This window comes from Amblyomma mixtum, chromosome 3 (genome assembly GCF_055824585.1).
Source record: "Amblyomma mixtum isolate Tamu chromosome 3, ASM5582458v1, whole genome shotgun sequence".
Taxonomy (NCBI): Eukaryota; Metazoa; Arthropoda; class Arachnida; order Ixodida; family Ixodidae; genus Amblyomma; species Amblyomma mixtum.
This window is the reverse complement of record NC_143014.1, coordinates 341,188,425-341,216,130: the sequence shown is the minus strand read 5'-3', so window position 1 is coordinate 341,216,130 and position 27,706 is coordinate 341,188,425.

Below are 27,706 nucleotides of genomic sequence, written 5' to 3'. Positions count from 1 at the left end.
AGCGCAGAGACTTAGGGTGCTTACCAAAGTTTCGAAAAACGACCTGACTTCGAGGAGACGAAGACGAGTCCTCTTGTCAAAACATTGCCAAGAACCCAAAAGCCCCCCCCCCTCCCTTATTCATTTTGTGTAGTCAAGGGTCCCAGCTACCTATCTTCCCTCTAACAGGTGTAAATTCAGTGCTGCACGTCATTAGTCATGCCCACAGTGCATACTGCACAACTGGCAATCGCTGCATAGCACCGTGTGGGTAACAGGATTAACGGGGATGTGCACTTTTATTCGTGTTCTTATCATATCTTCATAAAATTTCTATTTCCTACTAGGCCTGCCCAAGTGGAAGCTGCGAAAGGGGCACTTGTGGAAACAAACCAAGTTCAGGTTTTGAATTTGCTACTGCATAGAAATCAATAGAATTTGTATTTAAAGAAAACCGGTGAACTTTCAGATATAGTGAATCCTCGATTTAATGAAGTCTGTAAAATCCGCAGTTTACTATGCAACATTGAAATACGGCTACATAGAAATTCGTCTACTAGATATCCCCACAAACGTGCGGCGGGATCACTAACAGGAAAAACCTTTAGTTGTGATGAAAGTGGTAATTTACTTCTGTCTTTTCTTCAGCATCAACAATGGCGCTATGAGCGTCGTGCTCATCTTGCGAGCTGACCAGCCACTTCAGCAAGTCTATCGCGCCAAGCACCTCGTGGGTGACCGGAGCGACGCACCAGCCTTTAGTTTTGGTTTTGCTGTTATCGTCATCCTCTTGCAAGTGTCTGAGCACAACGCCAACGCATTTCGCCGCTGCCACCGCTTCGACCTCGTGGGAAAACCCAGGGAAACTGAAATGGGAAGGCTGCTCTCGCGGCGGGCCACACAGTCTGCCACAGCCCCTCTCCTTACCCCCAACCCTCCTTTCTTCCTCCTTGTTGGCAAGAATGAGGAGAGTGCCCTCCAATCACCAACCGAAGAAATGAAATCACACCCACCCCGCTCCTCGTGTCTGCGCCGCAAGCACAAGTGTGTGCATTTCTGCACATGAACGCGCATTGTCCGAGTGAGAAGCGAGGTTGTCAGGCGTGGAGCATGCTACGGGCTTCACAGCTGAGGGGCGTGCCAACGGCACTGACCATTCCAACCCTTTAAGCAAGCTTTGGTTATCTGGATGGGATAAATGCGGCGCGCTGATTTCGGGCGAGATAGCATAGCTGTGGGCCAACCCGGCATGCTGCCAAAACTGCGCAGACGGTCATGCCAGCCTCGCTCGTACTGCCCCAGATGGCGCTGTCGGTGGCATGCGTTCCGCACAACCACTCGTGCCAGCAGTAAAATTTTTCCTTTAAGTTCATTTCCAGCAAGCAGTGAAATTTCTTGAATAAACAGCGCGAACGAAGATGAGCACAAAAGACAAGAAAATGGACGACACAGCGCTGTGTCGTCCATTTTCTTGTCTTTTGTGCTCGTCTTCGTTCGCGCTGTTTATTCAAGATGCTTAACCAACTAGCCCGCCAAAACGTGTTAGTGAAATTTCGCTAAATTGAAAGTGCGGCAAAATCTACTTCGTTATGTTGAAGCTAAAAGTACTCGATCTTCAATGGACACGAATTCATGAAAACTGGAATATTTCGTTACAGTGAGGATTTCGTTATAACGAAGTTCGTTCAATTGAGCTTTAGCTGTAATACTGTAAAGTTTAATAGATTGGCTAGAGAAATACAGCACAACCATGCTGTTACGTCCCTAGTTGCTGTGTTTTCCCGGCTGCTACATTTTCGTGAGCCAGTCCCGTCGAAGCTTCTATAGAAACAGATGCAATGGAAACTCTGCTGTTATACTGCAACTGTTGCAGCGTTCCTGCAAGCTACGTCTCGAGATACTGCTTTACTCCGCGGCAGAATTTCGGCAGGCTATGTTTAGCGTGGACAGATGGGCTACAGCACATCGGCCAAAGCGGGATTCGACTACATTGACACTTTGCCAGCACCGAGTTCCTTTGGGCTTCCTGTGTGCAGCGCCCATGCCGAAGCCTCTCATGGTTAAAGGGCGGCGTGAATTTTGCTGCAGCCATTGCCGCAGTTCCATCGCCGCGGCGGCGCGAGCTCAAACGACCATAGGCGTGAAAATGGAAATATGCCGTGGCAGACAGTGTGCGGGCAGTGTTCTACAAGTTGCGGTTGTAAGGAATGGCTCCGAGACATTTCCGTCATTCACATATTTCTTGTTGCCTGCCGCTTAAGAGCACAATTTCCAGGTTCCAATAGACGAAGATTAAAGCGGCTGCAATGAAAAGAGCGCCGAGGCGTACACACATGTCCCTATATGCTTTCCGCGCTCCTTTCCTCGACAGCTGCCCAGGCAGATGAAAGGCCAGCGAAGGCCTTTTAGGGCATCCTGCACACGTGTATGATAGCTAGAGCCATGATGCATTGCGAATTCCAGAGAAGCCCAGACTAGAAGAAAACATTCAGGGTGACACTTAATCGCTGATGATGTGTGACAATGCAATAGCATAGAGTTAATGCACACCAATGATAACTTGTTGGTTCAAGTCTCCCGCTGTTAATAATGAGTTGCTGCATGCTTGCGAGATGGCGCTTCCAAGCACCTTTGTTTTTTTGTGAGCAAAGTGGCCGAGCGTTAAAAATTCAGCTCGCACGTGCAAGCACCATCCTGCTATTTTTCGACTGACTTGCGCACGGCTGGAAGGTGCTGACGATATCCAAAGCACAGGCCAATCCCTCCTTGTGGGCATGTGCCATGTCTGAACAAGCAAACCAGAGCAGCGAAAGAGAGTGGCAGTTCACGCGGGATGGTAGACTATGGTGATGGCGCAGTTTTCTAATGCACTGACCAGCGAAGATGATCTGTTCACGCAGCTACTGGTTCAAATTCCACTCACAGCCAGTTGGCTTTTACTTCACACCCGGACTGAGAGTGTCACAAATTGCCATGGCGGTGGTGTTTCGCCAAAACAAGCTCCTATTGCTATCGCATAAAATGAAGCGGCAGACAACAGTGTACATTTCTTTCAGGTGTATTTTCTGGCTACTGCGTTTCCCGGCTGGTACATTTTACAGCGACAGCCGTTACGTGCCTGTTCCTGGGAATCAGCAGCTGTGCTTCGACAAGCCTAAATTACTCTATTTTTACATATATCATGGCCTTTTCTCCTTGAAGGAGAAAATCAAGTCCGAATTGATTTGATGTATAATCGGCGTATCCGGAGGGTGGCTGCCACGGAAACCATCCGAGGGGTGGGGGGTGGTTATTGCGGAAGGAGAGAAATTATGGCTAGAGCGGATAAATGTAGCACGGTCCATCTGCGGCGGCTCCTGCAAAACGTCCTGCCCAAAGAGAGAGGGTCATAGGTGACACTGCGCGCTTGGAGGGGTGGACTGGAGAAGAAAGCTAGTCGAAAAACGGGTACGTGTGGCGTGCCCTAAACCTTCGGAGATACGAAGTTCCTCTCATATTCTATACCTCATCATAAGGTGAAATATAAATAACTAAACAGCTGCCACTGAATCTACACCAGTGGTAACCATCCTGTCAGTTTTTTTCTGGAGTCTCTTGAAAAATGTAACAGCTCAGTTCTACTGTATAAATTCCCAGTGGGCACTGAAACTCCCTGGGATGTCCTGTGTAGGACATCTGTGGGACGTCCAAGGGAGTTTCAGCGCCCACTGGGTAAAAAATGCCGAGCATCGCGGCACCTGAGGCTACGCCATTTCAAAGGAGACGCTCCTGACATTCATCCATCCTGTGTGACTGTAGCAGAGAGAGAATGAAAACATGTCAGGAACAATGCATACCTTCCAGGTATCCCTGAAGTGCATCAACCACGTCCTCCCCGCCATCCACAATCTCTATGGGGTTCCTGATGTGGCACTGGTCGGCAGGGTCCAGCTGGAGCAGTGGCGCCACCTCGCTCGTGGGGCTGCAGCTGGCAGCACGGAGAGTCAGGGCCGAAAGGGCCAGCACGGCAGCCACTGCCAGGATGGCGTCACTGCTGCGCCCACCCTTTGCGCCATCTCCATGCGTGAGAAAATGTGCCAGCAGGAACCCGTGCAGGTCTGGAGGGAACAGAGAAGCCAATTTTTATCAACCAACCGGGAGTAGCTTAACCTGTAACACCCCAGCGCAGCGCAGAAGTGCAAACAACTCGTATTTTTTGCTTTCGGAACTACACGAATTACCTACATATTTGGGCAAGCCGTCATTCACAAAATATTTAGCAAAGAAAAGCCAAAGTGCCAGCTGCCAGAAACACAGGAGGCTTGCTAAAATATAAATTCATGCAAAAGCTGAGCCTAACACTGAAATAGCCTGGAATTTCTGCTTTCATAATGTTGCTTCGGGAACTGCAGTTCTGAATTTTGCGCTCAATTTACGATGCGCCCCTCAGTATTTATCCACAGTTTTATCGTCCTCTCAGATAGAGATCATAAAAGTTAGCTCTAATACCCAATCCTTTAGTTATGAACCTCAGATTTTTGCATTTTTACAATTAGAGACAATGAGTGATGAAATCGTGTAAGTCATAACTTCTCACTGACGTTTTGAATGCCTGTACATCACAACGGGGTTTAAGCAGGTTCAGCATGCAATCATGGGCGATAATCATGGGTGATTATGCCAGCAGCCATCAGTCAATCAGCCAGTGGTATTATGAGTAACCTAAATTGAAAAACATGACGGCAGAATATTCCGCACAAGATCCCAAGTAGAACTGCGGGATGACCTCCCAAGCAAGTTAGGCATGAAAAAAGCACAAGACCTTGCACGAACAGAAAGAAAAACTTGAGATGACACTTAAGCTCCGCCTGGCTCCGCCTTAATGGTATGGTGCGATATCATCGCCTTAATGGGTCCCTTCAGGGGCCTGGGGTCCTGTCTGCGTATCGCTTCGCAGACCCTGAGACTATTCTTTATTTAACCATCACATAACTCAATCTTTCCTTAATAGCGCAATGTGATGACATTAGAGATCCCTCCCGCGCAAGTACTCCTTTGTCCCCTAGGTTCTGCTTACAGATCATACATGTGGAATTGGCGATCCTCTGCATTACATTCGTAGACCGCGTGGAGTCCTCATTCCATGCCTGGTACAGTGGTGCAACTGTTAAGCGATGCACCACTGCCCCGGCCTGTTGCTGCTTCAAACATGGCCATCGATGGTGCTTGTGAGACCATGGTTGCTGTTCCCCAGCTACCTCTCACGAGTGACCCTTAATTTAACTGCTATCTGCCACGATGAGCAGTCTGCCCACAATCCAGAGAGGAAGTGGAGGTGGCACTATATAAATTTTCTGTTCACAATGTCGACCACAACGGATTTCTAGTAGAATGGGAGCCTTAACGCTAGATATTGCGTTAATATGCCATACCATTGAAGCTCGTTATCCTAAAATCCGAAAAAAAAAGAAAGACAACAGAGAGCACCAAGAAGCACAAAATATGACAACTGATTTCGTCTGAAAAGCATTTTACAGTATGTTAGACAAATGACAAGTTTCAGCTTGCATTTGAAAAGAACTGGTGGTACTAAAGCAATTGTCCTACAGTATGTCAGGTAAAAGCGTACCTTCATATAGTACCTACAGTTGTCCACATGCTACTCTAGAGCTCTTGAACGACGTGCTCTGTTGTGCACTTATGACAACGGCCGCTGCCTGCTGGGCCCAATACAGCTTTTAAAGGCATGGGGAGATAAATACGGTCTATGGGAATGTTCATGCACTGTGAGGGTTTGTTTTGTGCCCTAGGCCAAGTGTAATCTGTGCGCCTTTCGAGTGCTTTGGACAGGTGGGTGTATGATGTTACAGTCAAATCTCAACGATTGAAAATCGCAAGGGGCTAGATATTTGAATTACCCACCGTTTGACTGTGAAAGAGCAAATACTAGTCATTTTTGTGGATTTTGAGCCGCCTAGAACAGAGGGTAGGATTGACCTCTAGCAGCCTCCAATGCCCGGGCGTTAGACTTTCTGACCACTTTTCTCTCAATCACGGAAGTTCAAATTAACGAAATGCAACAGTTACAGTACGTCGTCATGCCTAACCCGTAATGACTAGTGTAGACACATATCAGCAGAGAAGGAAGGTGGTGCAGCCTTTTAATCGATTTCTCATGGCTAATTTTTCTTAAATTTAGCACAACTAGCTGTAGGAAGAGTTCCAAAATGGGCTCCGTGCAGCCCCTGGATTCCTTGGAGTGGTTTTTGATGTACCCTCAGAAGCTGAAACCCCACTTTCGCTTACCCCATTTTATATTGGGACTAGCCACAGTGCGACTGTTCACAGCAGACTGTTTCACTGCACTGCAAGTCATGGTTAATTGAATCGGGGCATCTCTTGAGCTGCCATGCGTCTGCAGGCATGGCAGACAGGAAGGGTGGAAGCCAAGACACATGGAGTTCCTCAACACTTTTTGAAAGCTGTTGAAGTTCACCGAGAATAAAAAGATTTAGAACCCTTGCACTACAAAATGACTGCTAACTAGCCTACATCCTCATGTCTTACCTATATCTCATAATTTCTCGCCAAAAATATATCACTCTGTGTTGCATACTGAGCGCAATGTGCAGCTTCGTCACAAGTGCAATGGTGAAAGGGGGGGGGGTGCATTCATTTAGTTCCGATCATCTTACCTCCAGAGCCTGGGACATCATGGGAGATGCAGCGGCGTAAAACAAAAAATTATCCGGGGTTTAACTCTGCTCAAACTGATGTGCAGCGTGCGAGAGCACGGTGATGCAATGAGATGGCACAGATATCAAAGCTGCGAACAACTTTTTCGAGGACTGCCGGAGCCAAATTTCCGGGTCAAATTTGGAGGTTGCCATCGTGCCGGGCATTTTCAATTATGGTTGGACATCGGTTCTGACCCAAATTGGCCAAGTAAAAACTTCGGGGGTGACCTCGGCCAATCTTTGGAAATGACCCAGGCCAAATTTAGAGGTCACCATAGTGTCGGGCATGCTCAACTATGGATGGACATCCATCTTGGTCCATATCGGCCAAGGTCAAATTTCAAGGGTGGCCTGGCCAAATTCTTGGCGTTTGACATGACAGGTTCCATGGAAACGGGCGATGCACAAGCAAGAGATTTGATCGGCTCTGACAAACGGATCATTGTTTTCGAACTAAAACTTCAGTGGACACTTAGGCTCCACCTGAAGGGTATGGCACAATACCAATAATGGGTCCATTCAGCAGTCTGGGGTACTCTTGCGTATCAGTTCTAGGTTATGACTACATGCCCATGTATGTGGTATTGGCCACTCTCTAATTTACATTCATAGAAAGCAGGGAGTCCTCATGCCACTACTATTGCAGCAGTCAAGCGATGTCCCTGTACCCCATGGAAGGGGTTGTTTCAAACCCAGCCACCGGTGGGGCTTGTTATACCCAACTTACTCTTCCCAAGCAACCTTTCATGACCATTAATTTAACTTCCCCCTGCCATGGTGGGCAGGTTGCAATGACGTCACAAGGTTACATGACCTAGGTGGCAGGTGGGACACCTGCTTTTTCGCTCACAACACCACCACCATCGAGGCCGAGTTAGTGCTCGCCAATTAAATTTTGAGTTCATCCCATACTGAGGCAATATGACGACTAATTTAATGGGGGATGGTAGGGTAGGGTAAATAAACATGTTAAACTGTTACCATAAAATAACACAATGCGAGCCGCGAGCCTGAAGCATCGAGTCCAAGAAATTTAAAAGAGGCCCCAAAAGCCACTCCTCTAAGTGGTAAGAGAATGCACCGCAGTGTGACACCATCTTAAGGTGGTGCCTTCAGACATAGGGCGGATGCAGTGGTCCAACGAAGTTTATTTTTGAAAGACTGCTACACGAGCTTGAGTATCCGCTTGGTTCCAGCAGCCTATATCTTTCACTATCATTTTTCTATTGGAGATAATAACCATCGCACCAAAAGAAAAAATTACTGCTCCCGCTCAGCTAGGATGAAAGCGACGAGTTTAAAATCGCGGTAGACAGCACAGTGCCAGGGGCCGCATAGTTATGGCCATTTTCCAAAGTTTAAGCTAGCCACTGTGTACAAAGGCAAAAACTGCCCCACAATATAAAACAAAGACAAAGGTACGCAGCACCTCAAAGCAGTCCCCACAGCCAACAATATTGGACTACACGTGCTCAAGCAATTCCTAGAAAGCAAACAATACTAGCACTTGTCTAGACACACATTTTATGCTAGACAACACAATCAAGTGCGACGCAATATCACGGGATTCAACATAGCTCGCTCATTGCAACAAGTCTCCCCATTCAAGTTAGAAAGGAGCTGTGTGAAGACCAAAGATCAGGCAAGTCGTCCAAACACGCGTGACGGCTACCCAAGGCAGCCACTGAAGCATTGTGCAAAAGTGTTTTGGAGCATGCTGCAGCTCGTGAACTGTGCAGGACTTACCACAGAGGGTCTTCTCAATAACGGTGAACGCCTGGCTTGGGTCCACATTCTCGAAATTGACTGAGGGGTCCCTGAATGGCAGAAGGAAACGGGCTCGAGTAAGGAATTCTACGGGCTGAAACAGCCACTCAGTGGCCTCACCTAGAGCCTGCTCAGTCAGCAACAGTGAGTTTACGCACCCATCTTCACAACATGCAGAATGGGATTTCTCGAAACACCATATCTACTCCAAAGCTTCACAGCCCTAAATATGTTGTGCGACAGTAAATTCTGTGGGTTAGCTGGTATGCTTTCTCCTAACTACCAGTGCCGACAGCCCAAAGAAGAATAACAGTAGAAAAGAGAATGCATATTTTTTGTTGCTTAAGAGCTTAAAATGGTTTCTTCAGTGCTTACACATCCACAACAAGCGAGCACCGAAACGGCAAGAGCAACAGTAAACCAGCAGCACGAAGCAGCGGGGCAGGCACACCAAGAGGCCGCTGGAGAGTTGCCGCTGGCACACAATGTGATTATGAACTCAAGAGAAGAACCTGAAGCGCCACAAAGAGGCAGCCGAGTGCCACTGAATAAGTTCATAAAGAGATAGGTACCCGTAACCTCCCACAGAAAGCCCTTAAAGTAGGCGTGTGCGATTATTTGAAAGTTTCGAAAAGTTGGTCAAATAGTAATGTAGTATTCAATACTTGATTCAATCTGAGTGTTTGGTATTCCAAATCTCAAAGTATTCATCTCGAGAACACAATATTTCTGGAATATTTTTTTTTTCGTGTGATGTCTGTTCAGCGTACCTGCCAGGCGTACGCACCACGCGCCTGTGCGCCCACATGTGTGACGGAGCCAGCATGCACAGGTGTGCAGCGCCAAGACCTACACCTACCAGGCTTCTGTGCCCTGTTACCTGCGGTGCATACGTGCCACAACTGGCATGGCGGCGTGCATCTATCCACCACGGGACGACTCTTGAGCTGACTGCAGCTGCCACAGCTCGTCTTCTCCACAGCTCGCTATAATAAAACGCGACAGCGCAAGCACAAAGGGGAGCTAGCATGGCACACATGGAGATTGGTGCCCCTCTCCAACGTATGAAGCAGTATGGTGATTGGAGTGCGGTGCATGTACGCCTAGCATGGTGTCCATGGATGCACCATCAAAAAGCAACAGCTGCGCAGCGATGCAATCGCAATTAAGAGCAGCAGTCAGAGGTCTCATAAATGCGTCTCGTACCCCACAAATACATCGGTACCACAAGCAGGTCGACTTCCCCAATTTACGATGGCCTTTTTTTTTCTAGAAAGCTTCCTAATCTCATCTGCCTACCACCTAAATTATTGCCCCCCCCCCCTACCCACTACTACTACGCTTTCCTTCTCATGGAATCCAGTCTGTTGCCCTCAAGAATATCTGGTTATTCTGCCTTCGTATTACTTGCCCTACCCATGCACATTTCTTCTTGATTTGAAATAGGATGTCATTAACTCACGTTCTCAACCAGCGCAATCAAAGACATCCGCCATCTGTTTGGATTGACTTGGTCTCACTGGCTCAGCCAATGCCATGAACTACTCATCAAGCCCCCTTCCTCAAGCTGAAATGGCCGGACCTGCTCACGACTGCCAACAGAGTCAGCAGCAATTTTATCGATTTTACAACACTACATGTAGAAAAAAGCTTGGAACCAGGGCTGAATGGTCTCATTTAACAATGCACAGCCGGAGACAAAATTCACTTGGGAGTCCCTTGAAAGTTGCTTTTTACTCGTTTGTTTGTTTTACGGGGTTCAACGTCCCAAAGTGAGTCAAGCTATGAGGGGCATCGTTAGTGGAGGCCTCTGCATAATTTCTATCACCTGAGGTTCTTTAACGTACACTGACATTGCATAGTTCACGGGTCTCAATCATTTCACCTCCATCAAAATATGATCGCCACTGCCGGGATCGAGCCCATGTCTTTGCTCAGTAGCCAAGCGCCCTAACCACTGAGCCACCACGGCCATATAGTTTTTTAATGTAACTAGAGGGAAAGCTGGCGGTTCTATACTTCATCCACAATGGAGAGGCGCAGGAATGCTGGGAAGACAAGGTTCCTTACTTGGCTTGGCTATTGTAGGGCATAAAATGTGATTCAGCAATAAAAATACGACTTATCGTGGAAAACCTCGAAGAAGTGCTGTGAAAGTTTCCATACAAGCCTGACACCGAACTTTCACTTACGTTGAAGTGAAATGAAAAATGCAGTATCGATACAACTTAATCTGTGCACAAAGGAGAGCATCACAGCGCAACTACCAATTTCGAGTTACAATCTATGCTTTCAGCCGAACATTAGCCGAGCCAAACACGAATAGTCGTTTTCCCGGCATTCCTGGGGAGGATGAGGTGCTGTTTAAAAAACTCGCACAGACAGTGGTGCCAGCTTTCTCTCTAGGTAGTATTTAGAAACTGAGCGCAGCCACACCGTTGTTTTTGGTTGGGCATGGTATGAACAATAGTTGAGCCATGCTTCAGCTGAGATACGGTGTGGAGAAGACTATCGTTGCAGTGGCATGCCACTTATGTCATTCAAAGGTACTCAATTAACCGCACGAAATGGACCAGACAGAAAACGGACAGGACAGGCACTGTTCGGCTAGTTGGTTCATGCCATTCAAGGGCAAATTAACTGAAGGAATGAGCTGAACTAGTACATTTGAATGGCAAGAGCCGACTAGCCCAGCACCTTGTTACACAGAGGCTCATTATGCAGCAGTCAGGACTAGCTGTGCACCACTCACAGGGAGGAGAGCAGGTGAGGGAGCTGCAGGACATCCGGCGAGTCGGAGACGGCCTGCACCTTGATGTGGTAGAAGGCCAGCTGCGGGGTGAAGAGGCAACAGGAAGGCTTCAGGCGGCAAAAATCAAACAAGCACTCGAAAAAATTTTGCACATTAGGGGGGACACTACCACACAAACTTAGTGCGTAAACTTTTCAACCTCTTGGTTGATTTCACTGAAACTGGAGGAGCTAGTTTATATTATCACTGCTGGGACCATCTCTGGCAAAATTTGTCGAAGCATAGCTAACCGCAAAAACGAGGGCACACATGAGGCAAATCCTTCCTTGTCACTGTAAGCGGGTGATTTCTAGAAGCGCATCCCGGACGTTCTTGACAGTTGTGGCTTTTCTATTGCACATAGCAGTGTGAGGAGAGGGGGTCATAATCTTTCTGTCTCGTTTTTTAACGGTATAAGTTCGTGTGTTCCCACGCTAAAGCTCTCAGTTGCCTGTCGTAGCGCATGTCATCCTTCCTCATTCACCAGACATTTGTGCTCGAAAGATGCAGAACTAATGCCAACAAGCTCAACTTACCATTTTACTAAACTGCATCATACTGTAGTGCAATCTAGCGCCGAAAACTCAAAGCACTTCATCAGCAATGTATAGGGCGCATTGATTTTTTTAATGGTGCACTTCAGAGAGTGAGAACTTTAATAAAATACGAAGAGCACTTATGAGAGAAAAACACCACACTTAACTTGCAAGTAATATTTACAGCGATGTGGTCATGTGGTGGGTTGCACCGAAAATGGCAAGGTTTCACCGTAAGATGTCGCATCAGCTTGTTTTATGAGAATATCCATGCTCTGTTAAAATGACGAATTTTTGTTCCTTGGATATTGCAGTGCTCAAATGATTCTTACAATATAAGACAACAGACCATCTGATCATTGCCAGCATAATCTCAGGACGTGCTCTGATAGTTGTCTGTCCCTTTAACTTTTTCACAGCCTTCAGGCACACTAGGACTAGGATTGCTATTAAAAGCATTATGATGGTTTTAACTACAATCTTCTGATGGCTTGTCGGTTAGCTCGAGGTTTGAGATACAAGGCCGACTTAGGTTAAATTCTACCAGAACAATGTTTAACTTCAATTGGATTGCGCTCAGTAGACTTGGTGATGTTCAATCCCAATTAATACATACGATCTGAAAAGACTAAAACCCAGTGCAAACAGCCGAATAAAGTTATGGCATGCAAACATGAAAAACTTCTCTTTGCAACCATGTCTTGTGGAACAGAAACAGTGTTAAGTGCTATGTATCAGCGTCGAATGAAACGTAAACACCAGAAATAAACCTTAAGCAGTAAAACAAGAACAGTTCGACTGACGGAGGCTTAATACTAGAGCGGATAATTTTCAGTTTTATGACTGCTGTTTAAATTTATACGTTGCCTGTATTTCCTCTCCAGCCACTAATATTTTTGTTTGTGTTTCAAACTTATGGTACATACGACCAGTGCAACTTTATGTACACAGGCTGACTTGCAGAAACAAGGATGGTCACATGCATCGCCAATGATAATAAGTCTCCATTATCAAGCCAATCTGCCGACGTTCGGCAATGCTAAACATTCCGGGAACTGAACCAAAAGCTTCATAAAACTGGGGTGCAGCACTTGTGCCCAAATTAAGGCACAATTCATGCCAAGTAAAGAAGGCAGCGGTCTTATCTGCTTCCTCAGGCTAGCAGCACTGAGAAATATGTATGCAGTTCCTTATATTCTGTCAAGCACATGGACGGGCTTAGTGCTCAGAGCATGATTAGACAGCCGTCATAAAATTGGCACGCCTGCAAGCCACATCAAAGGAATTTGCGGACTGCACCGAGAATTTAGACTTGATAGAGGCGGATGAAGCTCAGCTACACACAGCCAGAGTGGCATGGCTCTCTCGTATCCACCTACAAGAAAAAATCAGCCTACTGCTATGTCAGTCAATGAATGGAATCATTAGCCAACTATTCTTATGGATCCTGTTAAAACTGGTACTTAAACACAAAGCAAGAAAGCAGCGGAAAGCAAAATGCAGTGTTAAGGTTTGCATGCTGTGCTACTAAGCACTGTACAAGGCAATAAAATTTAGCGCTCTGATAAATATTTTCCAATAGCCAACCTGCAGTGATGCACGCAAAAGTAGACAAACACACAAATAGGACACACAGGGCACTGCATACACTGCTGCCCACAGAAGCATGCGATAAAAAGAAGAAGAAGAAAAGCACGAGCAAGCTTAGAAAATGCGATGAGCTCCGTGGAGAGCTCAACGTTTCTGGCATGAATTGTATGTAACGACTCTTCCTAGCTCCTCTGTGCCATCTCTCTGTGGCGACGCTTGCCTGCCACAATCGCCCGGTCCTTCCGATACTATGAAGGCTGCACAACGGCTATAAAAATCTTTCATCTACTTCTCGGTCCCTATATCCAACACCTCCTCATTCGGTACACCCTGGAACCCAGGTCATGGTCAGCAAGCCTTCGTGTTATCGGCGGTATTATTTTTTGCCACCCGTGCATGCATAGGCCATCTGCAAAGAATGCTAAATGAAATTATTATATTATATTGTGGATTTTGCATGTGAAAGTATGGCGATTTTCGGTGGAGAGAGTGAAGCTTGTTTAAAATTATGGGACCATTTTACGGAACCCCACTGTGGCACAAAGGATTAGGTCCCATTGTTTATCCTTATGAAACCTCAGATAAAATCTTGATAATGGTGTTTTGAGAAATTTAGCTGGTAATCAAAGACAGCATTTAGCGTTCCTTTCAACATGAATAAATCTGTTGGAAATAACATCTGTTAATCTCGTCCTTTCAGTCCGGTCCCTCTTCCAAAGTTAACTGGGCCGCCAGCAACAAACTTTACTGCAACGTCTCTTGCGCATCGCGTTGTCAGCAATGCACACAGTAGCCGGAAGCAACCTTCTCGAGGTAGGCAAAACAGGAACAGGATGATAATGAAAGTGAAAAAACAAAGAAAGGTTTACGCTTCCGAGAACTGATATTCATTCTTTAACTTCTGCGTATTCTTTCCTCCTTTTTACGCGGTTGACGCGACGGACAAGTAAATGAAACCAGGAGGGGGTCAGCCCGCAAAACGAAGAATACAAGAGCTTGACTATGAGGTCGGAGTGGTGCACAGAATTCTCCTCGTATGTGGCGAACGTTACATCGGCCAGGCGGGGCGGTGTATCAGTGAACGCCTGCAAGAGCATCGCAGGGCAATTGATTCCCTAATTGTTGGGGTCATTTAGCCGACCACGTTTACCGTTGCTGGTACAAGCCAGCATGCAGGATTTCAGGAAAGGCGCGCAACTGGCTCACTTTATCGGAGAACACCTCTACCGTGGCATGAGAGAAAAACACGTACGGACGCTAGCTAGAAACAAGCGTTTAGTCGGCATTCGTGTTTTTCCACTCACGGCGCGGTTGAAGTGTCCACCGGTAAAGTGAGGCAGTTGTGCGCCTTTTATAAAATTTCGTGAACGGTCTAGACCACTTCTAGCATCAAGGCCTGAACTACAAATAAGGCTAGACTTCTCCGTGCAAGCGGGCCCTAGACTGTGTCGGCATGGAGTATTTAAGGGGCAGTCCATAATGAAGACAAATGTTGCCAACCAGTTCTGCGTCACTCGTCGTGCCCAGAGATTTCTTGTCCCGTCCTGTGCTCCACCATCGCGCAATGCTAGGTCGGTCCCGGCCGCGGCAGCCCCGTTTTAAAGCGAATTGAGATCCAACTGACCATCTTCAGTTCGTGTTGCCGGCCGTGCTTTCGCTGTAGGTTGAGCATACCTTAACCTTCCAGTCTTTTTAACTTAGAGTATTGCTTACACCAAGATACCAAAATAAACATTCTCAGTTACCACTCTATTTTGACCGCTGTTTTTGTGTTAAAGAAGCTTAGCAGGGAAGCCTCTTCTGAGGAAATATTACCGTGGTGGCAGCTGTGAGGTCGACAGTAGGCTCCTCCTGGCACGACGAGTCCCCGCCGCTGCTCCCCCAGCGTCTCTTGATCCCAACGGCGGGGCTCGAGAAAGTCGCCAGCACCGAGTGCTCCGTGTGCGCTCTCGCAGCGGCAGACCGAGACGGCGAGGCGCTTGGCGAACTCGGCGACCGGTGGCTGCCCACAGGATCCCGTCGCGTGGATCGAGCTGTACCCGCGGTGGTCGCAGCAGAAGCCGGCTCCTTGGCCACCGGAACCCAGCGATGCATGCTGCACCCGACATCCTGTGTGGCACAGCTCAGGCGGCGTGGCGGGGGCCAGTCGAGAAGCGCTGCGTGAGGCGCACCCGGACCTTGCCGGTTGAAAAAAGTCTTCGCGGCCATGACTTCAGTGAAAATTCTACAAGGGCAGCAACGACGTGGCGCAGAGCGAAGAACTCGAGGGACTCTTCGTTTTCTTCTGCTTCGTGATCTGCGTGGCGCGTGCACAAGCAAGAATGCAGATGATGATGGCTACAAGCTGGAACCGAAATCGTGCAAATGCAAAAAGAAGACGCTGAGCCCAGGGCACATCAAGAGCTCAGATGAGCCATTAATTCATTTTGGAGAGTGCTCGATACCAAAAAATTATTGAATTAGAGGTGTAGTCGACGAAATATAAATATCTCAGGCAGGCTACAGGTGTGTATGCAGCGTACGCTTTACTTTTCGTCGTGTTCAGAATGTTCTTTCAGGTTACTTAAACTCAAACTTTTTAGGTGCTTATCCAAACGTCACCATCATTGTTGTACTACCACGGACGCTAGCACATTTACCGCATTTACTGCATATTAAGGCGAAAGCCTGAAATGTCTCATACTGTCGTTAGCTGCCGTGTCAGCAGCCTTGTCGACAGCCGTGTCGACAGCCGTGTTGGCAGCTGTGTCGGCAGATGTGTCCGCGTTTTGACGGATGTCCACCGAGGTATGTGAGACAGTTACTGCGTGATTTCCTTTCCTCCAATACAATTCTCAGTTTCTTCACTACGGCCCCTCTTTCTCTTTCTTCTTTCACTCCCACTTCCTCTCTTCCTGTACGGTGCGGTTAAGGTGTCCACCGAGATGACAGAGAATTGCTGCGCCATTTCCTTTAATCAAAAAGCGTTGCGTTCAAAGGGCAAGGCATCGCGCCGAACGGGGGGTGGCGTTCCGCTGGCTCCCTGGCAGCGCTACAACACGCTGTCGCGTTCCACTCCTAAAGGCGAAGCTTAAGCGTCATTTATTAGCAGTCAATTAGTACTTAGTCATTAATCAGTAATTAGTAACCAATTAGTAATCTGTCATTACTTCGTCATCAATTATCTGTGACGTCATTCAGTGGTGACGTCACCAGTGTCACATAGGCAAAATGGTGCGGAAAACGCTTTCGCCTCTACGCACTTTAGGCAGCCAAAGTGCCCCCTGCATTTTTTTTTTGACATCGCTGTCAAGGAAGCATTCTAAAGAAAATACAGTGGTTACCACTATGGAGAAGGCGGCGTGCTATATCACGATGAATAGAACATCTTGCATAGAATGACACGTCGATAATAAGTAATATGCATATACACCAATTGTAAGAACGTATTGTCTGCATCAAACCAGAATCACCATTGATTGCTTAAGCTTCATAATCTTGGCATATTGGTGGAACGATCTCGCCTTGTTATACACCGATGAAAAAAGTTGCCAGCTGCACAAAAAACCACTCGCGGAGAAAAGCTCTTTCAGAACCTGCGTTTCCTTAGTGTGAGTTACGGATGAACACAACAAAGTACAAGCCGGAAAGAATAGCTCGCCTACAACAGTTCTTAGGGGTTCTAGTCATTAACCCACATATTGTTTAATGTAGAAGGAAGAATTCATGGTGCTGCTGTACTCCCTGAATGAAAGTCTACAACGTGTGAGGGGAGGAAGTTCCTGTAGATGATCCAGCGCGCTCAGTCATTACGTCGTAAACAACATTAATGATCATTACATCGTAAACAGCAAGGTTCTTCGTGGGAACAAAGTTCTTGTTTCCAGTGTTGTGGATCCACTGTTTCTTGTGCAAGGCGTCATGCTTTTTGGGGGGTATCATAAGAACTGCGTAGCCATCTACAAAACGTTTGCTGCAGTTAAACGCGCAGCAGCACTGTATAGCGCAAGCGCACAGCACGCAAAGCACAGCGTGCAGTTGGCTCCGCCTAGCGTAGGAGAAAATGGCCCCAACGAAAAATATACAGGAAAAGCGTAACTTCGGCGAGTTTCGAACGGCAGCGGAGAGTGAACCATTCGCACATAAAAAAAATGGCTTGAAACTGGTACACGCTAAATGGGCTAGGAGATTACATGATGGGGGCAGAGCTGTAAGAGTGGCGGTACTTTATAAATATCAAGAGGCTTATTTTCAAAGCCCGTGTGCTGTGCGATGTCAGTGCACGTTAAAGATCCCCAGGTGGTCGAAGTCATTCCCGAGCCCTCCACTGCAGCATCTCTTTCTCTTTTCCTCTATTTCACTATCTCCTCGATTCCTTCCCTCACGGCGCGGTTGAAGTGTCCATAGAGAAGTGAGGCAGTTACTACGCCCTTTTGATTTCCTCACAAACCACTAATTTAATTTCAACGGAGTCCTCGCTCTTGCATCAGTGCAGGAAAAAATTGTGCAGGACTCTTAACCTCTGCCTTACAAGGGCATAACATTATGGCGGTAGTATGCTAATAGCCATACATACGGAATTGAAAATTCTCGACTTCACACTCACAGATACCTGGGAGTCCTCATACCACTCCTGGCGCAGTGGTGCAGCGGTAAAGAGATGTGTCACTTACCTGCGAGAGCAGGTTCTGCCACCGGTGGTCCTTGTGTGACCAAGGTTGCTCTTCCCCAGCGACCAATCATTAATTTAACTGCCGCCTACCATGCTGGTCAGTTGGTTCACAATCCTCTGGGCAAGCTGCGATGACGGCACAATGTCACGTGAAGTAAACTAGGTTGCTTATCCAGGGATATTCCGGTAAAACACCGACAACGGCGACGCCAGAATTTCCGCCGAACGGGCGCCTTAACGCAACCGCGTTAAAACTGAGGAGTGAGCGTCCGGCGGTAACCCTGAAACTTAGTCATAAAATGGAAAACAGAGACAGTGGCTACCCCACGTGACCACGCCATGTGAAAGCGTGAGGTGATATTTATCACCGTTGCATGCGCGCATGCGCGGATCAGCGTGGCAAACTGACTGTAGACCAACCTGGATGAATGCTTTCCTTGACTGGATTAATGCTTTCTTGACTGGATTAATGCTTTCCTCGCATCCCGCGTTCAGTTTGTAACCACTAATGAAGTGAACTCACCCTCGGTCCCAGTTCAATCCGGCGTTCCGCAAGGGTCGGTTCTAGGTCCTCTCTTATTCCTGATTTATATAAATGACTTACCTTCTCACGTTTCTTCCAAAATTTGTCTTTTTGCAGACGACTGTGTGTTATACCGTAAACTAACTGATGCTTCAGATGCTTTATTAATTCAGAATGACCTCAATAATATTGTGGAATGGTGTAATACATGGTGCATGGAATTAAATATTAACAAATGCAAATCAATGAGGGTATCTCGCACTAACCACATAAGTCCCACTTATATGCTTAATAACGTCTCATTAGAATCGGTGACATCATACCGGTATCTGGGAGTTCTCATTACCAATAATCTATCTTGGAAATCGCATGTCAGTTATATCACTTCTAAAGCCAGTAGCACCCTTGGATATATACGCCGTAATTTCCGCCTTGCACCATCATCATTAAAATTACTATTGTACACAACTTACATTCGTCCACAACTTGAATACGCGTCATCTGTCTGGGATCCCGGTCACGTAACACTGATACATTCTCTTGAGGCAATACAAAATCGCTCAGCCCGGTTTATCTTAAACAACTACCAAAGGACCGCTAGTGTTACTAATATGAAAACCTACTTACAACTACCACTTTTATCGACACGAAGAAAGCTATCTCGCCTGTCTCTCTTTCATAAGATATACCATCATAACACAACCTTGCGCTATCTTTGGGTTCAACCACCGTCATACATTTCAACTCGCCGTGACCACAGCAAAAAGGTACATATTCCACACTCAAATACGCTTGCATATTCATACTCGTTTATTCCTCGGACAAGCAATGACTGGAATAACCTACCAGCATCACTAACAAGTATATCTGAAATTGAGAACTTTAAATCAGCATTACACAGTTTCTTTTCATAGCTAGTGCTCATATCATCATCATGGCGTTCATAGATGGTGTTCATATTCCCAATACGACTGTTTGTTTATTAGGAACTGCATTCCTTGTTTATTATTTGTTTTCCTTGCCATATTTTTCTGTATTTATTAACACCGTTACTGATGTCGTAGTTTACTCTTTGTACCTTTGTTCTTTTTCATTCTTTTTGTATGCTTACTTTCGTTTTTGTACTGGTTTTACAGAGTTTGTGTATATTTTTTACTAATAACTTTTTGTGTAAATTGTCTATGCCTCTGCATCCGCCCCTCCCCTCTATAATGTACATTTGTACCCTGAGGGTATAATAAATAAATAAATAAATAAACCTCCCTGCCGTGACGTCCGCGCCATGAGCCGCGCAGACGCACACACTAAAACATACCGACACCAAAACATTAGCGACTGACTCGAAGAGCGCAAAACCTGGGGAGGGAATGGCTTCATGAGCACTTGGCTTGTGATGGCTGGCCGCGAGACCTCACGCTCTTTCCTGAATTTTAAGGTGATGGTGCTAAAGGTTCTGCTCTCCAGAAAATCCGGTGTTGGCGGTGCGGGCGCTGTGGACGAAAACTCACGAGAATGCTCTGGGAGGGCGGTCCCCAAAGAGCAACCTATGAGGCAAGTGGGCCACTTAGGTCACGTGCCCTTGCAGCGTCATCCCAATCTGCCCACCGGATAGCGAGGAAACTGCCCACCGTGGCAGGTGGCGATTAAATCAATGATTGCTCACTCGGGAAGAGCAACCTCGGACGCACAAGGCCAACCGATGGGAGCACCTGCAAGCGCAGGGTAGTGGTGGTGTAGCGCTTAACCGCTGCACCACTGGGCAGGATGGGTGTGAGGACTCCCAGGGTTATATGAATGTGAAGAAGAGAATAACCTTCTGCACACATGGGAATTAACCCATTACGCTATTCCCTGCTGAAAAAAAAGTTGTATGATGCAATAAACTCATACAGTTTCTCATATAAATATCATAGACTTATCATACAAATGATAGAAAATTATCATACAAATGTTATTCATTTCTGTAAAGTCATAGTCATCATAGAGATGTCATAGAATGTCATACAAATTATATGATATATCATAAAATTGTATGATATTCTATGATGAAGCCTCTATGAGTTTATTGCATCATAGAACTTTTTTTCAGTAGGGTTGCGTCATACCCTTAACGAAGAGCTTAAGTGTCCGCTCCAATTTTCTTTCCTCCATGCCTCTATCGGCCAAATCCGTTCAGATTACTGCAAAGCATCCGTGAGTTGCAGAGAAACGGACATCTCCGCGCCGTTAAACAAGAGCCAGGGAGTCTATTGCTTCGTTTATGTTTTAGTGCTTTGCGGGCTTTCATTTACCCCGAGCGAATCACTTCGTTTAAAAGTGTTTTTTTGTATATTTAACACACATTATTTGGCATGTTTAGTCTTTTGGTGAAAAAAAAAGCGCTGGTAACTGATATTGTTCACAACAGTGGCAGCACACATCCAAACGGTCGAAGTGCTATAAACAAGCTGACTCACTCGCTGTATGAAAAATTGCTTAGAAGAAAGAGAGTTCGACTGCCCGAAATAAGCGGATTAAGTTAGCACCCGCAAAAACCGCTGTACCAAGAATGGCTTCCGACGCAAGGGTAATGGCTTTCCCTCACTACTTTGGTGCCTGCGAGATAGCATGCTGGCAGATATCAGCGGAAGGCTGTAGACCGTATGAACCGCGTAAAGTAACCAGTTGGACACAAGTGCAGCCCATGCTCGTCTTCAGTGCACTCCGGACGCCGAGTAATGTTGTTTGTTGCTGTGGGTGTAAGTGGGGTTTAACGTCTCAGAGCTCCACATGTTGCCGTGATAGATGCCGTTAGTGAAGAGCAGGTGGTTATTTCGGCAGCCCGGAGTTCTTTGAACGTGCACAGATACTGCACAGCACACGGGCGTCTGTACAATTTCGCCCCCATTGAAATACTGTCGCTTCGGCTTCTATTAGAGACACCGCTGTGGGTCGTCTTGGATTCATGCCAAGACAGAATATATAGCTCAGGCTCCTAACTAACACTTCGGGACGCACACTAGTCAAGGATAGTGGTACACAGGTCCCATTGGCAGTTAGCGTCAGGCTTCTGACCCTCAAAATCGAAACCTTGCGCTTAGAAAAAAGCCAGGCACGCTCAAAGATGACAATACACATGGGGTGTCACTTTGTCATATGGGTCCTTGACTGAAAAGGTGTGCGCCTCGAGAGACGCTCTAAGAGACCGCTTTGCATTGTCGTCACAAACCACTTTGCAGTCACAAACAGCTACTCACAGGAAGCGCCGACCTATGCAGTGCCTGCATTATTGTTTTTCTCCTGTTTCCCGAATTGCTGTTTCTGCCGGTGTTTTTCGGCCGTATCCATTTCCCCCAGCATAAAGCCATAGCCGCTATGTCACTGCGGCGGGCCCTTATTGCAAGTGGTGGACATAGGCTCAAGGACAAAGCAGGGTGCGCTTTTACCTGAGTACAGATCTAAATGAAAACGGACGCCGACCAAAGAATTTGTTAAAATGTTAGACGTTTCGGCCTCCACATATGAGCTTTATTCGCTGAACGCAAAGCGTGAAGCATGAAGCTTAAGTTCGTCGCAGTAAGTGTCATGTCGCGGGTGAATACCGCCGTTGCTATTTAAGGTGTTTTTTAATGTTATGTGTATTTTCAAAAACTTCATATGTGTGCGTGACAACTAGTTGTTCTCTCTCCCAGTAATTGATGCTTGTTCCCAGGCGGTCTTGTGTGTCGCTACTTCCGGGTGTTCCGCAAACGCATTAATTGCAAACTTTTTGCTAGTCACGTTGTTCTTGTAATCCCTGAAACATCTTTCGAATTTCTCGCTCTCGACTATGTAACAATAGTCGCGGTCTGCGCATTTTGAAGATGACGCCAGGAAACTGCTCTTTCTTCAGTCTGTACTTAACGTTCATCAACTCCTGCCTCAGCTAGCATGCTGGAAGGTGAGAAACGTGCTTATTGTCAGTGCGCAGAACACGCGCCAAAGACTCGCTCACGTCCAGCGCATGAGAGGCGGCGGCTCAGGCTCAGCAAGGAGGACCAACCGGTTTTGATGGTTGTGATGACCGTTATAGAACAGAATCCACGAAGTGCTTGCGGTAACCGCACTCGTTCAGTTCTCGGTGCACTTGGCGTAAGTCCGAAACGCGATCTTGAGGTTTCCAGCAAATTTATTCGGCGTGTCAGTGGAGGGAAGCAGTGACGGAACGCTCGATGTGAACCTACTACCTGACCAGACAAGATGTCCTCGGACATTATATTTCATACCTGAGTACACAATTGCTATCATAAGTGCTGGATAGAGCGAAAAGACAAAAGCACAAAAGTGTGCGCGCATAAAAACAAAGAAGACTTGTTTGAAAAAACAGTTGTACCAGGCAGTAGCCTCCAGCGTTGCGAAGGCATAGACGCTACCTAAATTTAGCGCTGGCTCGTCGTAGTACTTCCGTTGCATTTCGCCATGAACTCCAAGGGGGCAGGGCGTGATCACGTTTGGTTCCTACGACCGTGGGGCTCAGACGGTGGTGGAGACCCGAGGTACGGCTCCGCTGCAAGAATGACTGGCGAAGCGATCTGGTATCAAATGATTGGTACACTGCTGTAGCACAATGAACATCATAGGTGACTTGTGTTCGTTGACTGTGACTCTTGCAATGTATCGGCCTGAGAGATTGATTGATTGATTGATTGATTGATTGATTGATTGATTGATTGATTGATTGATTGATTGATTGATTGATTGATTGATTGATTGATTGATTGATTGATTGATTGATTGATTGATCGATCGATCGATCGATCGATTGACCAAACTTTTACAAAGGGAGTAGAGAGGACGTGTTATGAGGTGGCTTCCAACTGCGCGTATCTGGTGGCCGTCCCAAGTTGTTGCTGGTTTTATTTTATCTGAGCTGCGAACGCCCCATCTATAGTGGAGTAATCTGCTCCCTTGTCTGCTAAGGCAGTAACCTCGTGGCCGTCTATGACAACTTCCAAGTCACAGGTTCTTGCCCCTGGGGGTATCGGGTCAGGAGCAGGCATGGCAGTAATTATATTTTGAGGTCATTTGTGAAGTAACAAACTATTTTCCTGGTCTAATATTTTAGTAACATATTGTATTATTTTGGGCAGCCATTTCGCAGCAAATGTAAACTAATTCATCACATTTTTTTTTAAATCCCTCACTGTTCTTTGCGCCAGCAAGCCTTGGCTCTCAATTGCCAGGTCGGATGCCGAGGAAACAGAAGCGATGCCCGTAAAGCCCAGGCCAGCAAGCTAGCCAACTTATTCGGTTAGCTTGCTACTCGCAGGCGTGTAGCGATGTGCGCGCAGATGCGAGCCTCCACACTGGCACACGCACGCACGCACACCGTCAAATTATTTTACGATTTTTGAACTGTACCCAAGGCTTGAAATCATTTTAACTTGAGCTAGCGGGGTTACCCTGAACTACACAATCAACGCGACTATTCAGCATGGCCTAGGAAACTCTTTTTTCAAAGCGGGCAAAAGCAGCTCTTGCGATGCAGTAAATTAAACCATTCTATATTTTTCTACCAGCTGTGACCAACGTATATTTCGAAACATGTGAAAACTAAAAGTAATTTAAAAGTATTTTTATTGCTTTTCGGAAGTAATTGTAATGTAATAAAAAAATTTTAAAGCAGCGATTGGTAATGTAATTTAATTACATTTTCACTATTTTAAGGAAAATAATAACGCAATGCTACATTGCCCAGGTTTTAGCCTTCATGCTGCCCTCGCAATCTTCGTATCTGGGGATGGTTCCTTCAGATCGCCTTCGTACCAAGCCAGAGACGTTGTTGCGAGCTTCCAGCACGTGGTGATCTTTGCTTGATAAACGACTTGATCATGCCTTCCGTCACCGTTCGTGCGAGTGTGCCATCTTTGGGAACTTCACATCATGGGGACGCCGTCGCCTACATAACAAGGTTTCCACGGCCGTGCGCTCTCAATGGGCTGGGAAGCGGCGCCTCACACACAATGCTCAGCAACCCATTTTGCTTAATTGCGCAGGTTACTACTTATCTTCCTTTTTTTATCGTAGCGACAACCGCTTTTTGTTTCTGCTGCACTGGCCATTGCGTATAAGGAATGCGTTAGCGTACGTTTTCGCTTTCCAAGTGGATCTTTTAAAGTGTGGTGACATAGAATCAAACCCAGGCCCAGAAATGTCTGAGAAGGAAATGTTCCAGCAGCATCAAATGGGTCAAAATACTCTGACGTCGTCTGTCTGTGATATTCTAGAGAAACAAGGTACTTTTGAAGAAAAGATCGATTGTTTGACAGAGAGAATCAGAAGTTGGGAAGAAGTAGTAACTATCAATACTTTAAAAACAGAAGTGAAGGATCTGAAAGCCACCGTTCTAAGCTTGAAGCTAATTTATCATACCTCATAAATAAAACCGACGACTTAGAAAACATGAGCTGTACGAATTACCTACTCATTTACGGCGTGAAAGAAGACGAAGAAATAGAATCAGAGGTAACCGACAAAATAAAATATATTTTTGATGAGAAGCTGGAAATTCCGAGGGTAATCCCAAAAGTAAGGCCGCAGGGAAACTATTTTCGTGGCTGCTCGCCATACTGCTGTGTTCATTGTTCCCCGTATTCCAAATAAGCCATGACTCAGCGCGAAAGGGACTGTCAGTCTTGGCACGGCAGCCATTTGAAATGGAGCTCCCGTTTGTTGCTACCGCAAGTTGCGAGGTTCGCGCAGTTATTCGATTTTGAACGCAGAAGGTGGTCAACCAATCGAAATTCATCGCCAGTTGACGGAAGTGTACGGAGAGTCGTGCATGGATGTTAAAAACGTCCGCAAGTGGTGTAGAGAGTTCGCAGCTGGTCGCACTGAAATTCACGACGAAGAAAGATGCGGGAGACCGTCAATTTCTGATGAGACAGTCGCGAAGGTCGAAGAAATGATGCGGCAAGATCGTAGGATCACACTAGACAAACTCTGCATTTTGGTTCCTGGCGTTTCTAGAAGCACTATTCATAGGATTTCGACAGCAAAGTGTAAATATCGGAAAGTGTGCGCAAGATGGGTTCCGCGAACGCTGACAGGCGACCATCTACGGCAACGTATTGACTCCTCCTGCGAATTTCTTCAGCGTTCTAGAGATGAAAAGGAGGCCTTTTTGGATTCCATTTTTATGGGTGACGAAACCTGGGCATTCCACTTCACACCTGAGACCAAACAAGAATCACGTGAGTGGCAGCACTCCTCTTCGCCCAAGCCGCGAAAATTGAAGCGAACACAGCCTGCCGGCCAAGTCATGGCAACTGTGTTTTGGGATTGAAAAGGTGTACTATTGTTTGACTTCATGGCTCCTGGCACCACAGTAAACGCGGAAAGATATAGTGAGACTCTTAAAAAACTCAGACGGGTGATTCAAAATCGCAGGACAGGAATGCTGAACAAGGGCGTGAGTCTTCACGAAACGCTCGCCCCCATGTTGCTTGCCAAACCGTTGCTCTGCTGCAACAGTTTCGATGGGACGTCATCAGCCACCCACACTATAGACCAAGGACTTGGCGCCAAGTGTCTACCACTTGTTTCCAAAGCTAAAAGAGCATCACGCTGGTGACGAAGCGAAAGATGCGGTCAAACGCTTTCTCAATGACATGGAGGCGAGTTGGTATCACGTGGGCATACAAAAACCACCCCAGCGTCTGCAAAAACGCATAGACCGCAACGGCGAATATGTGGAAAAGTAGAAGATTGGTCTCCCTTTTAACTGACTTGTAAATTTCTTAAAACAGACGTTTATTTTGATTTATAAAAAAAACTGGAGACCTTTATCTTCGAATGACGCTCGCACAATCAATAAGCATGGAAAGGTGCCATCCAATAGGTATGACATAAAGAAAGACTCGCCCTGTCATCACAAAACTGCATAACTATCGAGTGAAGAATTCAATAATGAAGGCATACCCGAAGTTGAAAGGAACAGAGCTCTCAGTCAGTGAAGACTTTAGCAAAAGAATGAATGATGTCAGAAACAAAATATCAAAAAAATGGAAAAATATGGAAAGCGCATCCTAGGAAAATAGTAATGGTGCTGAAGTGAAGCTGGCGTTTGACAAAATAAGTATTGAGTGTATTATGCTTGGACGGGATAGCGCAAGAAACAAACGGTATAATATCCCGAAGAACCAAAAATTACACCAGAAGAAAGGAGAGTCCGGCATTCAAAATTCTCAACATAAATTGTCGTAACGTTGCCAATAAAGCTGTAGAACTTGAGGGTATGCCGTTGTCGCACGACGCGGACGTTGCCGAGCTTGCGGTGACCTGGTTGAGGAGTGAAATACTTGACAGCGAATTTTTTCCTAAAGACTTCAAGGTTTTTCGTGGGGACCGCGACAGAAGGTTTGGAGGAGTTGCCATTTTGTTCAAATCGTCACTATAACTTTTTAGACTGCCTGATGAGCAAGGCATTGAAGCCGTTTTTTTGCAAAACGCACATTAACAAGTACCGCTTTATTCTTCGTTTTTTATAGGCCTCCGGGCTCTTCTGCTGCGGTTCTTGAAAACTTAAGAGAATATTTACAGTGTCATGTAAAAATGAATGATAGAATAATTCTGGCAGGCGACTTTAACTTAGCAATTAAGCATCGATTGGTACCCTTTTTCATCCCATTCCGCCCATACTGTTGATAGCACAGCATTCGACATTATTTAGTGCAAGACGTGCTTCAAGTAGTAAATAATTTTACGAGAGTAAAATGAGCCACTGAACCAATTCTTGATATATTTTTGCTACGAGGTGCCATCCGAAATATGATAACCTGTGAAGTAACAAATTCGATTTCGGATCATAATGCAGTGCTCTTGTGCTCATCAAATGTGTATCCGGAGTGCCAAAATAGTGTTCAAATCTTTCACAATTTTCGCGTGCTGATACAAATCTATTCTCGACATACCTGATTTGTACTTCGATAATTCCATAAACGGCAATTGTAGTGTGAATGAATTATGGTTTTCCTTTAAATAAATTGCCAGTGAATATATTCATCGTTGTGTTCCCAGAATTGCGAAAAAATTTGTGCACCGTAAACCATGGATTTCTCGGGGGGCGTTACAATTACAGCGAAGATTTATAAGGTTAGAAAAGAAATCAAGGACAAATCTATCCCTTCAACCAAC